The 11,000-nt window shown below is 35.3% G+C and overlaps 1 protein-coding gene across 1 annotated transcript in view; it reads left to right on the top strand.

Annotated features, from left to right (window-relative positions):
- The first annotated feature begins 19 nt into the window (after positions 1-19).
- SCN9A (sodium channel, voltage gated, type IX alpha subunit) overlaps positions 20-11,000 on the top strand; it is a 132,161-nt gene continuing 121,180 nt past the window's right edge. Inside the window, exon 1 of the mRNA XM_014546972.1 lies at positions 20-103. The gene's annotated coding sequence lies outside the window, so the exon portion shown is untranslated. The remainder of the gene's footprint in view (positions 104-11,000) is intronic.

Below are 11,000 nucleotides of genomic sequence, written 5' to 3'. Positions count from 1 at the left end.
AGGGGACGCGGGGGAGCCAGGAAGGGTCCCCGAAGCCCGCGCCCTTCCCGGGGCCGGATTTTGCGGGGCACGGGGTGGGCAGGACCGGCGGGCAAGGCTGCAAGTAAGTGCCTTTTCTCCTGCTGCTCTGGTGCTGGTGGCAGGGAAGCCACCAGTGTCGCCAGTGCTTCCTCAGCCGCCACACCCACCTGTGTCCGTATTCGCATCTCTGGGCTTTGGCCACCGGCGCGAAGCCACCTGGAGAGCAGAGAGGGGGGAGCCGGGCGGAGTGCGGGCGGGACGTCCCGGTATTGGGGGCTGGAGGAGCTGAGAGGGCTGGAGAGGCAACTGTTCCCATTGCAGCGCCGGTCCTTGGCGGGTTTGGACCTTGTGCGTTTGCTGCCAGGTTCTGAAATGTGGAGAGGGCAAGACACCTGATGGTTTCTTTCTTCCTGTTGATGCTAGCAGAGTTGTTGGATGGGTTTCGGTTCCAGGGACAGGTCTTTTCTTTATGAGCAAAAAAAAATAAAAATAAAAAAAAAATAAAGTGGTCTGTGCCCCCTTGGCTAAGGCGGGAACCAGCAGCTGATGGATACCACCTGAGGGACAGGGAAGACGTGCCACAACCCTTTGGAGCAGACAAACAAATGACTGAAAGACTGCTGAGCCCCAGTTCTCCACGCAGCTTGTTTTTCAAATGATTACGCCTTTCATAGTGACATTCAGAGAAGGTTCAGAATCACTTTAACTTTTTATCCACTTCAACAGAAACGGGTATTTACTTTCAGGGGAAAAAAATAGGTACTTTCGCTACTTGCATTAAAGGCAATTGAAAGATCAAAGCAAGATTCCCAAACCAGAAAATGTAATGACAACTTTGTGATTATAGCAAATATTTAATTCATTATTTTAGTGTTTTTTAATTATTACAGCTGCAGCTCTCCCAGTAATTTATATTTCCTTTGAAGCTAAGAGCAATTTTTATGAGAGAAGCTTAGGGGAGTTTTTAAAAAGCTCAGTTCAATATGATAAAGACCAAATCAATATGAGCTTTTAAAATAATGGTGGATTTTCAGTGGCTGAGTGTGAGTTGGGGGTTATGTTCTTTTCTATTTCTATTGCTGTTTTTCTTTCTTTTGGTATTTTAAAATATATTTTCACGATTTTTGCTTTAACATAAATATAGCCTGTCTACATATAATATGCAAACCAAATCCAAGTATTAAGTAGTCCTTTTCATTGAATCTTCTAATTTTTTTTTTCAAATTAGAGTTCACTTTCGTAGGATTTTAAAAAATATCTTGATTATTTGAAAGCTAGTCTAATTTGATCCCTGTGTATGGAATCATCGTGATTGTTAGAATACTGCTTACAACAAAGTGCTAGACAAAATATGGCATTAGATGTCATGGAGGATGTGCCCTCTATTTAGGAAACTGATAATAGTTTTACTTAAGGTCAATTTTTTGTATCTTGTAGGTGTTTAAATACCTGTCTACTACAAATTGCCTTTTGGAAGTGAACCATTGTGCAGTCATGGGACACAGTGACATGTTTTTACAGAGGGTGGGTACACAATATACCATGATTCTTATGGTGCAGGGCAGGGCTCACCGATACCTGGTGCTTCTACGGAAGAAAGATGAGTAGGCCTGGCTCTCTCCCAAGGGCATTCTGGTGCCTCCTTGTGTCTCCTGGGGCCCAGAGATAATCTTGGGAGCCCTCCTGTCTCAGTGCTTGTGTTTTTGCTACCTGTGGCTGAGATGTGTTTTGGCAGCAAAGAAAAAGTAAGAAATTCAGAGGAGGAATCAGAGGGGTCCTATTCAACTTTTTATTCAGACCAACCCATTTTCTCTGTGGCAAGGACAAAACAAGAGTCTTACATTTTTGCATGAATAATCAATACTAATATTTATCTACTATCTATTTCTATTAGATATGTGGAAAAAAGTGTGAAGTGTTGAAGGGATTTATACGCTATTTTTCTAACCTTGTAAAGGAGCTAAATGTTTACAAATGTGAATGGGCCATTCTAAATGTCATGATAGTAACAGCATGATTTTTCCTAAAACTCTGTCCTTAGATTCTTTCCCACCTCTATCATTTGAATAAATGGCTCAACCCTCCACCAAGTGTTGATTGCTCCCTCTTCCTCATGATGGCATTTCATCCCTAACCAGACCATATTTAGATCTATCAATCTTATTATCCAGTCACACATCTATTCAGTTATCCTTCTCAGATGTATCTCTTCCACCCTGTTATCTATATCTCTATTGCCACCAAATCAGTTTTGGCTAGCGTCATAATTTACTTGGGTACCTGCTACAGCCTTTATAGTTTGTTCTGCTTCCATAGATTTTTCCCCCTGCAAGTAACTCTTAATAATAAGCAATGGTGCCTCTTCTTAAAAATATTCATTGACTCATAACTGCATAGAAAAATATGAATAAATGCAGAAACACAGGAACAGGTCAACAGCAGATCCTTTCTGTTAATATCAGACAAGATCACCCTGTGATCTGGCCCCTTTCTCTACAACCTCACTGAACCCATCTCCCTCTCACTTATATGCTCCAGCCACACTGGTCTTTTACTACCTGGACCCTGTGGAGAAATTTCCTAAGGCGTTTTCAAATGCTGTTCCTAAAGCCTGGACTCTTCCTTTTTCTCCTTCTTAAACTTTAAGCCTCAGCTCAAAGGCCTCTTCCTCGGATCATTCTGGATCACCTTGTCAAAAGTAGGTTGTCATCTGTTAGCTTCTATCTTGGTACCTTGTTTGTTTCCTGCACAGTGCTTATTGTACAGCATGCAGATATTTTGTGGATTTGTACAATGCATGCTCCATAGTGCAAGCCTTTATTGTTGAGTCAGCTTCCAGTACAGTGCCTGGCATGAAGTAGTGGGGGAGGGTGTCCCCAGATATTTTGGTACAAAGATATGACTTATTTCATCATAGAGCACATCAATCCAGTAAATATATGCATTTCCTGTTGTTGTCGTTGAGCATCTGATACGTTCACTATGTACTATGATTTTGAATAGGTAAAATTAAAATATCCTGAGATGTATTCCTATCTTTTGGCAATTATTAGGCAATAACATGTTCAAAGGTAAGTAGATTATAATGTATTCTTAGGAAAGCAGTGACCACAACTGAATTAAAATGTATTTTAAAGAAAAATTGGAGTATAAGCCAATATGACTTTAGTATGAATGACTCCTAATATACAATGATGACTGTATTTGGTTTAAATCTGTATATTTTACCAAGAATTTAGGGTAAATTGGTAATTACTAAAGTTAAAATATTGTTTTGTAATAAAAATGAGCATTTGAATAGGCTCCGCTGATGTAAATATGGTCAAGTGAGGCTCAGGCTTAAGATCTGCTGCTCACATGATCCAAGTTGGTGTTTACTCCAGGCTCAAGGGGCAAACTATCTCTCAAATCCAAAATGTTCACTAAGAAAGGCTCAGAGAGACACTGTGGGCTAATCCAGGAAGATCCATCACTATTATTTGGTGCCAGAGGAGGGACTTCAAACTGCATGCTGGCTAATGATAGCATCATATTTACACACACACACAACTTTGTGTGGCAATATCACACACACACACACACACACACACACAACTTTGTGTGGCAATGAAACCTCAATTATTTTTTTGAGACTACACCTAAGGATAAACCAAACAAGTAGTTTTGCTACTAATATTTGGTTGAAAATTTTGCTTGCAAATAGGTGACCGGCATTGATTTGTGATATTGTTTTCATTTTGGGGAGTTCTGGGTCAAGAATTTGGCAATCATGTCTCTTCTGAAGGACTAAAAGTATTTTATGAATTGTCACCAGGGATTTCGTTAAATGTTCTATTAAGACGGCACACTGTGGTTGTTGCAATGTCTTGGCGTGCATCTGTGTACTAATTGAAGATGGTCCTCTGTTTTACATACCACAGCCAGCTAATTTATTATTACACGGGGTATTATAGCTTCCTTCTTCAGAACTATGAAAATCAGATTGCCACTTAAGATGGCAAGGTCATAATAAAGGACACTACAAGACTGTATAAAAATAATTTTCATATGAGGATTTATGGAAGAGCATTCACAGAATGTGAGTAGGCTACTTCTGTGGGATATGAAAGAACGGTTTTGGTGTCTCTCCGTCCTGCAAAAAGAAATTTCTTCATTGAAGGTTTAACTTACTTCTCTGTGTATCTGGAAGGAAATGGCTTTAGGCAACAGGGAAAGCCTCAGCTTTTGGCAGCTAAAGTTGGAATGAAGTTTGGAGGAATGAAACTTGGATGGTGAGGAAAAATGCCAGGCCATGGTGAAGAAGGAAAGGAGAAGGGAACCCTTGAACAGTGCCAATAAACAATAGCCACAGACAAATTGCAGTTGACACTATATACAGAACTGAACTTTATATTTTTTTACCTCACTGACAAAAGAGTTCCCTCCTTAAAATAATAATTGCATTTTAAGTAAAACTATGCTATTATTGCTTTCTTTATAGAGGAAATGGAATACCTTTAGATTTTCAAAATGAGATAACAGGGAGCCGAATATGCCATATATTATTATTCAAATACACCATTACTTTAATTGTAATTTTATTGCTATTCATTTTATTATTTCCTTTTGTTGTGTCAAGTGTTTGAGAGATTGCTATTATTGATCATGAATTTCTTTAAAATGTCTCCTGGATCTTTTACAAAGCTTTCTGAATAACTTATCAAAATAAGATGAAAGTCTAATTGCACCTACGATTGTCCACTTGGAAATGTAGAGGGAGAAGTACATTTACAATGTCATTAACTGACCAGCTCTGCTCTGAATGCTTTTTTCTTCCCCAGTCTTCTCTTCTCCATCTCATCTTCTGAACATTTGATAGACAAGCCATTAATACAAACTTTGCTTGATTATTAGGTTAAACTGTTAATACAAAGAATTGGAAAATTGAGCCTCTAAAGAAGATGAATAAGATTAGATAGATGAATTAAAATATAAGCACAAAGACATTTCTGTGGAGATTTTTAGTGAAATTTTCTATGTACTGTATGCCAAACTTGACTTCCTGTGTCTGGTTGTTTTTAAAAAGTAGGGATGATTTCACTAGACATAGTGTCTGTCGACTGTTCTACTTATTCATAAACTATGTACCTTAGAATATAATGTAATTGTTTAAAATATGTCATCTTCTGGAAGGTCTATAATTTAGAGATTCAAAACAGAAGTAAATGTAGATGTTCAAATACATACAGGAAAGTTAAACAGGGGAAAGTAAAAGAAATGTTACATGATAATGAGATATCCATATATATGTTGTTGTTGTTGTTGTTAATCCTCACAGGATTTTTATCCATTGCTTTTCAAAGAAATGTTACATGATAATGAGATATCCATATATATATTGTTGTTGTTGTTAATCTGCTCAGGATTTTTATCCATTGCTTTTTAGAAAGAGTGGATGGGAGGGAGGGAGAGAAAGAGGGCAGGAGGGAGGGAGGAAGGGGGAGAGAGAGAGAAAGAAAAACAAACATGGATGTGAGAGAGACACATGAACTTGTTGCCTCCTGCACTTGCCCACCTCAACTGGGGCAGGGAGCAAATGCATAACCCAGGTACTTGCCTTTGACTAGGAATCAAACCTGCAACCCTTCAGTGCACAGGCCAGTGCCCTAGCCACTGAGAAACACTGGCCAACTCACCCCTTATGTATTGATTTAAACTCCATAAATGATTTTTTTTCAAGTCCAATGGACAGTGCTTCTTTTGGGGCTTGGGAAAGATAATTTATTAACTGAATGTATATTTTGAGTAGGATAAATAGAATATTTTACTGGTAAATTATATCCTTTCTTTATCAGGCTGATGATATAAAGTCTCAGGAAATATTATGGGACCAATCTTTAAAGATGAATCTTTCATGGTATAAAATAATACAAAGTTTAAGTGAAGGGTTTTGTCTTCTTAATATAATACATATTCTTGTTACCCTGGGCAAACTTGGCTCATGGTGATTAGGTAGGGAGAAGGCAAATGGCATCCTCAGGGGCCAGCTGGGAGCAAGGTTCTTACCGCCCCATGAGACCATCCACCAGGCTTTTAGGAATGGATGTTTGGAGAATGGTTATGCAGAGAAGCTCTTTTGAAAATTCATATTATGTCCCTACTGTACTTCAGAATTTTTGTAAATATTTTTACAAAGTGTTAAAAGCACAGAAGAATAAAATTATAATCATATTAGTATAGTGGTCTTAGTCAAATGCTTTAATTTCTAAAATGTAACTTCATTGTAAAATAAGTAGTGTCTAATTCTAAGGATATCTATACAAATTAAGTTAAATATATACACATACACACTAAAACGGGCATTTTTGTGTCTCACATGATGAGTAGGTATTCATTAATGGTAGGTAGACAATTGTGAACACTAGATTATAATCAAAATGAGTTTTGATTATATATTAAATATAATGATTCAGCATCTAAAGTTCATTGTTGTTACTTTTACTTTTAATCCTATTTCAATGAATACTAATAATGCAGTTTCTCTATTTTTATTGACATCTCTAATATAGGATGGTTCAATTTTGAATTCCGTATATCACTCTCTTGCTAAAGTTGTCAGTTATAGGGCTATTATAGATAGTTTATATGAAGTATCTAAAAACTTGTCAGTAGGAAAATATGGGAGAGATGCTTAAAAACCAAGAATTTGTTAACTATTCAATTACATTATTTTTTATGTTTTGAACCTGATCTATCAGAATTCTTTATTAATGGAGAACAGTACAGGGGAGGTGACCTGCCAGATATCCTATTAATTAGTACATCGCACAACTAATATCTAATTTTATAGGACATTTTTAAAAAGAGTATATTATAGAATTTTTTACTTAAATATGAAATCAAACTTACTCTAATAATTCAGTCATCAGGAATGTAACTCTTAATTTTTAAACCAGCAAATAAGATGATGATAATTGTTTTTATAATATAAAGTCTGAGCCTGAGGGAAATATTTTCCAATATGTCCAGTCACTTGCTTTATTTCATTGGTGATACATTTACAAAAAATAGAGTCTTATACAGCAAACCATCAAATTAAGGGTAATAACTGAATATTTTATTTGTTTTCTTTATCAATCTACAATTCTTCCCCAGTTACAAAGAATAATGGACTATGTATTGCAAGAGGTAGACCAGGGAAATATCATGAAGATAGAAAAGAAATATATAACAGGTACACTGCCATATAAATATCACAGTTTACATCTTGTTAATATTACTGATAATAACATTAATTTAACAGCCTTGAATACGGTGGTCTCATTTTTGCCAAGCAATACATTAAGGGATTTGCAAATGCTTCTTTTAAATCCCCACAACCACCCTTTGAGGTGAGAACCCTAAGGCTCAGAAGTTACATTACCTTTCCAAAGACTCACAGTGATTACTAAACCTGAGTAACACTCATCTTTTTTAAAGGAGAGAAAATCTTATTTATCCCAATATACTTTCACATATCCCACACAGCTATACCCTATGGTTATGTTACCCGATTCCCACAAAAGCCTTTTTACCCCTAATGGTACTGAAATATTCTACATTTGTAATTGAACATAACAAATTATGTAGTTATAATACTAGAGAACAAGAAAAAGAAAGATTGTTTAAAATGTTCATCTGGAATGCTGATTCTTGGGGAGTGCATTTGTGTGAAACTTCAATTGAGATTTAGGTGGATGTTTGAAGATATTATAAAATGCATCAGGTGAGAACCCTAAGGCTCAGAAGTTACATTACCTTTCCAAAGACTCACAGTGATTACTAAACCTGAGTAACACTCATCTTTTTTAAAGGAGAGAAAATCTTATTTATCCCAATATACTTTCACATATCCCACATAGCTATACCCTCTAGTTATGTTACCAGATTCCCACAAAAGCCTTTTTACCCCTAATGTTACTGAAATATTCTACATTTGTAATTGAACATAGCAAACTATGTAGTTACAATACTAGAGAACAAGAAAAAGAAAGATTGTTTAAATGTTCATCTGGAATGCTGATTCTTGGGGAGTGCATTTGTGTGAAACTGCAATTGAGATTTAGGCGGATGTTTGAAGATATTATAAAATGCATCTATACATTTAAAGTGTTATTGAGGTTGTTTTAGAGATTGAGAGACTTTACTTTCCTGGTCTAGGGTTGTCATTGTACTACTCTGATTTGACTTGGTCATGAATGTTTTTGTTTGTTTTATTATGAGGGAGTCAAAACAGGAAAAGGGACTTTCCTAAGGTAGACAGGAGTTGAAAAAAAAAGGAGTATTGTAATTAAAAGGGGTATGTATATGAAATGTAGTGGATGAAGTTTATGCATCCTTGAGTGATGTAATGGATAAAATGGAATAAAGTTGCATATATGAGATCGTGGTGTTAAAGGGTGGAGAAGTAGAGAAAGTAAAGTGACCTTCTGCAGGGTAAGGAAGGAAGAAGATGCTATTCCTCTAAAGTCCTTATGTCCTAGAAATTAAGTATATTAGAAAGATTGAGAGACTTTACTTTCCTGGTCTAGGGTTGTCATTGTACTACTCTGATTTGACTTGGTCATGAATGTTTTTGTTTGTTTTATTATGAGGGAGTCAAAAGAGGAAGAGGGACTTTCCTAAGGTAGATGAGAGTTGAAAGAAGAGGAGTATTGTCATTAAAAGGGGTATGTATATGAAATGTCATGGATGAAGTTTATGCATCCTTGAGTGATGTAATGGATAAAATGGAATAAAGTTGCAAATATGAGATCCTGGTGTTAGAGGGTGGAGAAATATAGAAAGTAAAGCGACCTTCTGCAGGGTAAGGAAGGAAGAAGATGCTATTCCTCTAAAGTCCTTATGTCCTAGAAATTAAGAATATATTAGAAGAGTACAAATACTAGTATTCTTAGTACCAAAAATTGATACACTCAAATGTAACCTAAATCATAGTACTTATTGTCACAGAGACAATGATATATGTCAATTAAAGTGTTTCTTTAACATTATGATTCAAGGTGTTCACTCTTAAGGGTTTTAAAACAGTTTTGGAAAATTAAATTTAATTTATATTATACTTATAGTAATTTCTAATACATGTAATTTTTAAAATATTTATTATACTGTATATTTTGCTTGCATTATAAAAACCATAGGAAATTGGGCCCTTGAGTGATGTAATGGATAAAATGGAATAAAGTTGCAAATATGAGATCCTGGTGTTAGAGGGTGGAGAAATATAGAAAGTAAAGCGACCTTCTGCAGGGTAAGGAAGGAAGAAGATGGTATTCCTATAAAGTTCTTATGTCCTAGAAATTAAGAATATATTAGAAGAGTACAAATATTCTTAGTACTAAAAATTGATACACTCAAATGTAACCTACATCATAGTACTTATTGTCACAAAGACAATGATTTATGTCATTTAAAGTGTTTCTTTAACATCAGTGATTCAAGGTGTTCACTCTTAAGCGTTTTAAAAACGGTTTTGGAAAATTAAATTAAATTTACATTATACTTATAGTAATTTCTAATACAGGTAATTTTTAAAATATGTATTATATACTTTGCTTGGGTTATAAAAACCATAGGAAATTGGGCTCCTGAGTTCTATGATATATCTCAATCTGTTCTAATGTTTGTGGATTGGCAACCGTGTGCCACAAGAATTTTTAAAACACACAATACCTGATTATTCAGGTCCTAGAAATTAAGAATATATTAGAAGAGTACAAATATTCTTAGTACTAAAAATTGATACACTCAAATGTAACCTACATCATAGTACTTATTGTCACAAAGACAATGATTTATGTCATTTAAAGTGTTTCTTTAACATCAGTGATTCAAGGTGTTCACTCTTAAGCGTTTTAAAAACGGTTTTGGAAAATTAAATTAAATTTACATTATACTTATAGTAATTTCTAATACAGGTAATTTTTAAAATATGTATTATATACTTTGCTTGGGTTATAAAAACCATAGGAAATTGGGCTCCTGAGTTCTATGATATATCTCAATCTGTTCTAATGTTTGTGGATTGGCAACTGTGTGCCACAAGAATTTTTAAAACATGCAATACCTGACTATTTAGTCAAGGGCACTGACCTCTTTTCCCTTAGATTGTCAAATAAAAAAAAAATGACAACAGTTAACACAACAATACCTGTACAGAGTGAATAGATCAAAATTATACTTTTTTTGTCAGATTGGCAAAAAATACATTTTTTGCCATGCCACAGAATTTTAGTAATTACTATATGTATGCCATGAGTTGAAAAGGTTGAAAATTGCTGTGCTAGACTATTTAAGAGAAGAAAAAATAGCTTGTTCATATTGACATCCCTGCATGGTGTCTTACAATCTGTTCTAATGTTTGTGGATTGGCAACTGTGTGCCACAAGAATTTTTAAAACATGCAATACCTGACTATTTAGTCAAGGGCACTGACCTCTTTTCCCTTAGATTGTCAAATAAAAAAAAAATAACAACAGCCAACACAACAATAGCTGTACAGTGTGAATAAATCAAAATTATACTTTTTTTTGTCAGATCAGCAAAAACTACATTTTTTTTTTTGCTGTGCCACAGAATTTTAGTAATTACTATATGTGTGCCATGAGTTGAAAAGGTTGAAAATCGCTGTACTAGACTTTTTAAGGGAAGAGAACATTGCTTGTTCATATTGACATCCCTGCATGGTGTCTTATATGCAGTCATTCTTAATCCATAGCTGCCGATTAAATGAATCATTTATTGCACAACTATATATGCTCAACTTTTATTAAAAATAGTTCTTTTCACGGAAACTTTCTAAGCATGTGGGAGGAATAACTTAAGGATTTACTGATTTATGCTTCCCAAACCTAGCTTTCTATCATTACTGGGTACTGATGAAAGTGTCAGATATCTTATTTCTTAGAAAGGGAACAGCACTCCTGCTTATTTTCTGCCACAGTTTGGGTTCACTAATCCTA

The sequence above is a fragment of the Myotis brandtii genome, unplaced genomic scaffold, assembly GCF_000412655.1.
Source record: "Myotis brandtii unplaced genomic scaffold, ASM41265v1 scaffold112, whole genome shotgun sequence".
NCBI lineage: Eukaryota > Metazoa > Chordata > Mammalia > Chiroptera > Vespertilionidae > Myotis > Myotis brandtii.
Note: the sequence above shows the minus strand (reverse complement) of the source record. Positions and strands in the feature narration are given on the sequence as shown.